Source organism: Propithecus coquereli, unplaced genomic scaffold, assembly GCF_000956105.1.
Source record: "Propithecus coquereli isolate 6110/MARCELLA unplaced genomic scaffold, Pcoq_1.0 Scaffold340, whole genome shotgun sequence".
Taxonomy (NCBI): Eukaryota; Metazoa; Chordata; class Mammalia; order Primates; family Indriidae; genus Propithecus; species Propithecus coquereli.
The window spans coordinates 1,975,402-1,981,306 of NW_012149064.1; the positions used below are offsets into that span (position 1 = coordinate 1,975,402).

General features: G+C 47.0%; 1 pseudogene; it reads right to left on the bottom strand.

Annotated features, from left to right (window-relative positions):
* The window catches only part of LOC105815630, a 6,596-nt pseudogene extending 1,528 nt beyond the window's left edge, over nt 1-5,068 (bottom strand).
* Between the last annotated feature and the right edge of the window lie 837 nt (nt 5,069-5,905).

Genomic DNA, 5,905 nt, shown 5'->3' on the forward strand with positions numbered 1-5,905 from the left:
CTTTGCAACAGACGATAAAACTTATTTATCCTGTTTAATTGTAACCTTGTACCTGTTGACTAAGTTCTCCCCATTCTCTCATTCCCCTTACCCTTGGGGTGCCTGTAACTTGTTTTCAGACTGCCTGGGTAATAGAATTGTCAGAGGTGGCCAAATCGGGCCACCTAACTCTAAAAGGATGGCCACTCTACTTCGCAGAGTGTCTGGAGGTGATTCGGAGTCATTTTAACTCCGCAGTTGCTGGAAAATTCCTTCTTAAAATTTTCGATCATGTGCCTGAGTGCGTTTGGTTTGGACTCGGTCCCCCCATAGTGTTCTTACTGGTTAGAGTTGCACAAAAAGGGGGGAGGGGTTACTTTCAGGTGTCCTCCTCACTGCTCCCCTGGCGGGATTTTAGGTATGTCTTGGCTAAAGGTGCTCCCATATAATTTCCGGGCTAGATGAATCCCTTTTCGAGGAGAGTGAGTCACCATTATGTCTTGTGACATTGCCACAGAAATGCAGGTACAGACCCAATTACAGTCCCCTTAGCTTTTGGCCCTGGAGCTGTAACACTCACACACACACACACACAGAGGCTATTACCCCCCCCCCAGGGAATTTCTAGTCTTTCCTGGACACACAGAGGTTTTACATTTCCCCCTCTGGGAATTTCAACCTTGCTGGGACACACAGAGGTTTTACATTCCCCCTCTGGGAATTTCAACCTTTCCTTTAGGAGGTGATCAGTCTCCTCTTCCATCCTTAGACGGGCCTGGTTTCCTTGTGACAGGATCCTGGGACCTTACCGTGGTTCAGATGGTTCAGATGGCCATTTCTGGTTGCCTGGTTGCCTATACCTCACCAGTGTCCGGGAGAGTCCGGAGAGCGTCGGCCGGCGGAGCCCCTCTGAACGGAGAAGAAATTGTCCCCAACTGGGGTCTAGGCGACTGGATTCCCTGACGGTCATCAGGGTCTGTCGGCCGACGTCCGTCCTGAGCCAGTGGCCCCAATGGCCAGCGCAATCGGATTTCCCGGTCAGGGAACCAAAATGTTACGGCAGACCGGGAATAGACTGACACGCACACAGAAATACTGGCAAAAACAGGTTTATTCGCCCGTGGGCTCAGATGGGGATTTTTCCCTCCAAATTCTGAGCACCAAAGAGCATTGCAGTCTTTTATACACTCTGCTTAAGGGGGAGGGGCACGGTTCCAACAGGGTTAACTTTAGTGAGACAGAGTCCTAAGCTACTTTACAGCCTGGTACGCTAATTGCTACAGGTGCTTTATGAGGGAAAAGATCACAGGGGAGGAGGGGGCCCAGGATTGCAAGGGAGAAAGCCTGGTAGTAGAATTTTCCACTTTAGTGGAATTTTCCAATTTTCTACTTCAGTTTATGTGTAAGTTAAGGAAGAAAACTGTAAGGCATTTTCTCTAGTTTGACAAGAAAACCCACATGTATCTATTCCTTTCAAAAAACATGTCAATTCGTTATTATTTCCATGGCAAAAAAATTGTTTTGTAAAAAATGAGCACTATTTGGGTACTTCCAGGTGTTTCAAGTTTAAGCCCTAGACCACTTGAAATCACCCCTGGAACAGACCGGACCTGAGAAGCGTGTTACACACACCGAGGGAACGGAAGGATGAGGCGGATATAAATATGACTTTAATAAATGAAATGTAAGACACACATTTTACTTTTTTCTAAAATCTCTTTTTTGCTTCTTTGGAATTGTTTTGTAATGTCTCTCAAATTTTATTGATTACATATATTTTACATTTACTGAAACATTGAGACTCAAATAAGGGACTAAGTCTTTTGAGGGTAAGGAATTCAAGGAGGGCAGTGCAGAACTGAACCATACTGAAAGAACAAATGCTCCAGGGAAGTTTCCAAACAGGAACCTCAAAGCTAAGAAGCGTCCATAGGATGTCTGTGCTCAGGAAAGACACTGGGAGTAGGGCACAGGGAATGTGCACAACAGAATTTCTCTGCTTTACTCTCATGCAAAAAAAAAAAAAAAAAATCCACAAACAACAAAACCCGTTTCAAAAGGCCATCCATTGCTCTGCAGAAAAATTAAAATACTGCATCTGTTAGAAATGTAGAATGAAGGGCAAATAGTTGATAATGCCGTGAATGGGACAGGGGATATTGGCATTTAGGAAAACAGGGAGGGAATTGGAAATGTAGGGATTTATTGCCAGCCCCAGGCAGACCTGAGGGAGGGGGGCCGGGGGCGACAGGGTCTTGCATTTGAAACTCTGCGTGGCCTGCATTTGGAAGGCTCCGGGGAAAACAGGTGCCCTCTGGCGTGAAAGGAGCGGCTGGAGTGGTCGGAGAACACGCCTGCGCTCGCGTAGGTACCCCACACACACACAAGGTCAGGACTTTCCCTTGGCGAGAATTCCCGCCATCACCCAACAACCTGGAGGAGACGCGGGGCCGCGCGCGGGGACCCGGCCAGAACTTCAAGCCCAGTCGCAGTCGCCAGGCTGGGACTGAAGGGGATGCCCGAGGTCCTGGCGTCCTGGCTGCTGGCCCCGGCCCTCCCTGAGGCTGGAGGGGACTGAGGTCCGCACCTCACCACAGGCGGCCTTGGAGCTACAGAGTTGACCGCGGGGAAACTGGGTCCCGCCCCAGCCGGCTCTGGCTGGTTCCAACCAGCCCTTTGCACGCCCCTCCTTCCCTTCCGAGAACCCTGGCCCCGCGCTCGCCTTTGCGGCTTCTGCGGTGTTTTGGGCGTCCTCCCTATGGCTTGGGGGGCAGGGCGCTGCAAAACAGGCTCTGGCAGAGTAACCTGGTGCTGTCCGCGTCCGCGGCAGGGAAGACTCCATCCACACGCTCCAAAGCGAACGGGGGTTGGAAACCCTTTTCCGAGCTTGTGCTTCGCCCGGCGAGCCCTGACTGGCCGGTTCTCGGAGCTCTGCGCGCTGGTGCCTGAGTGACAGCAGGGCGGAGATACCTCAGGCAGCGAACCGCCTGCTGACTGTTCTCTGGAAGGGAATTTATTTTAGGTCAGTTTGTGAGTGTATCCCTAGGGAATGTTGGAAAGTAAAGGGCTGTGATAGCTCTAAGGCTAATGAATTCTGATTTTCACCTGATAAAAGAAAATCTTTGTAAAGAATAAACTTAACAGACTTTATTTGAGCAAAGAAAAATTCACAAATTGGGCAGCCCTCGGAACCAGAGGCGATACACAGCACTCCCCCCTATAGTGCGGACACTGAAGACCACAGGGAACGAGGGTCCCGCCGCAGCTGATTCTGGCTGGTCCCTACATTTAGGGATGAGAAAAACATGAAGAGGGTAGAACCCAGCAACAAAAAGAGGATGGGTTTTGATATATGTATATGTTGTGTAATGATCCAGTCAGTATAACTAGCATATCCAAAACCTCGAACATTTATTATTTCTTTGTGGGGAGAACATTCAAAATCTTCTCTTCTGAGTATTTTGAAGGCTACAATATATTATTGTTAACTATTATGGTCATCCTACTTTGCAACAGACGATAAAACTTATTTATCCTGTTTAATTGTAACCTTGTACCTGTTGACTAAGTTCTCCCCATTCTCTCATTCCCCTTACCCTTCCCACTATCTGGTAACCACTCTTGATTCTACTTCCGTGAGATCAAGTGTTTGAGATTCCACATGTGAATGAGATCATGAAATATTTGTCTTTTTGCGTCTGGCTTGTTTTATTTAACATAATGTCCTCCAGGTTCATCCGTGTTGTCAATAATGACAAGATTTCATTCCTTTTTATGGCTGAATAGTATTTCATTGTGTATATTTACTATATATTTTTATCCGTTTATCTGTTGTTGGACACTTAGGTTGACAACCTATCTTGGCTATTCTGAATAGTACTGCAATGAACATTAAAGTGCAGATATCCCTTCAACGTACTGATTTTATTTCCTTTGGATACATACCCAGTAGTGGGGTTGCTGGGTCATATTGCAGTTCTATTTTTACTGTTTGGAGGAACTTCCATATCATTTTCCATAATGGCTGTACTAATTTACATTCCCACTAATACTGTTTAAGGGTTCTCTTTTTTCCACTTCTTTGCCAATACTTGTTATTTTTTGCCTTTCTTATAATGGCCATTCTAATTGGATTGAGGTGATATAGAAATTTTGATTTGAATTTCCCTGATTAGTGATGTTGAACTTATTGGCTGTTGTATGTCTTCTTCTGAGAAATGTTAAGGTCTTTTGCTCATTTAAAAAATAATACATGTCATTAATGTATTTTACTCATAAATAAAAAGATATAAATAATGAAGGCTGTTGAAGATATGAAAAATACAATAAGTTTTACTATGTATTTGTATGAACAGGTTATATATACGTATATATTTGTATCCAATAGAAAATGCATAGTGTATTCTAAACCCATAGGCCATTTACAAAATTGAACATGTCATAACAACAAACACTAAGAAAATCTCATGTTGGGAAGATGGCGGATTAGGGGTGACCTCCTGGCTCTCTGCTCCCAGAGTGGGAGGTGAAGAACACGGACACCCACACCCAAGTGAGGCGCTGCCCTGCAGGATCAGCTTCGTGAATCTGCAGAGAAGCAGCAAGGGACAAGCAGTCCCACGGATAGAGTAAGGGCTGTTTTGCACCAAGGAGACAGCACGCACCCTTGAGAGTGTCTAGTGACCAAGGAGGCTGCTCTTCAAGCTGAGACACGCGGTCAACTCTCTGCTGCGACTTGGTGGCCGGAGCTGCCCGCCAAATGGACAGATTCCACTGCAGGAAGGGCTGAGTAGAGAGTGAAGGAGGCTGTTTTCCCAGTGGGGTCCTGTAGCCTCATTTTCGCGGAGACTTGGTGATCAGCGCCTCCTCCCAAGGAATTAGTTCCCCACCTTTGGCAGTGCGGAGGAACAAGGGATGCTGTTCTCTGGACTGTGACCCTGTGGGGGAGGTGGATGACCCTTGACTATGATCTGACCACAGATATTGCGTACTAAAAGGACTGACCCCACATCCGCTGGGGTGGAATAGCAGGAAAGTCTGCTTTCTGGTCTGGGTCCCTCAGGGGTCTTAGGCCGGGCTTCTCTAGCATCCCTGAAGTGTGTACTCCTTTCCAGCTAGTCAACACTGCCCTTGAAGGGGTGGAATAATAAGGGTCGCCACTTCCTGAGCTGAGACACCAGGTAGCCCCAGGAAGCGCCCTTCCCTCAGTCTGGGGGGTTATCTGCCCCTCTGGAAGGTGAAAACCTGCCCTCAGAGGAGGAAAGCAATGAGAGAAGACGTTTTTCAGGCCGGGCCTTGTGACAGTCTGAGCCAACGCCCCTCCCACAGCCCTCCAGGACAGAGCCCGCCCACGAAGGTAGGGAGATAGGAGAAAAAATACTTTCCCCATAGGACTAGCCTGAATCTGTATGACCTTGGATCTAAGCAAAAGGGGACAGTGTGTTCGCGCGATACAGCTGATCAGATTTGAACATCTGACAAGAACATAACACAAAAGCTTTCACTTGGGGTCCAGGCTGTAGTCATCTTAGGGGCTAGTGGTCTGGGAAGGAAAATCTCAAAAAGAGTCCTCAGCAATTGCACCAACTGGCATACTCATTAGGAATTCCTCCACAAGAGTGCCTAATAAGCCCTGAATAAAATACTAGCAGCTCTCTCCTAGCTACAGATCAAGCAATTTCTGAAGTATACTGCCTCAGGCATGCTGATTCCTGCTGCTCTTCTCACCACATCTTAAGTGGTAATAAGTCTCAAGTAGCCATGGGGAGTGGCAAAACATTTCCCAAAGACTCAGGCTTTTGTATGTCCCATTTGAGATTTTAGAGTTCAATTCAAAGGTTCTGGAATACCTTGACAACTGACCTCTCCACGCAAAATTCAAGCAACAAAAGAGAGAGCAACCTCATAACTAAACCCAGTGCCTTCC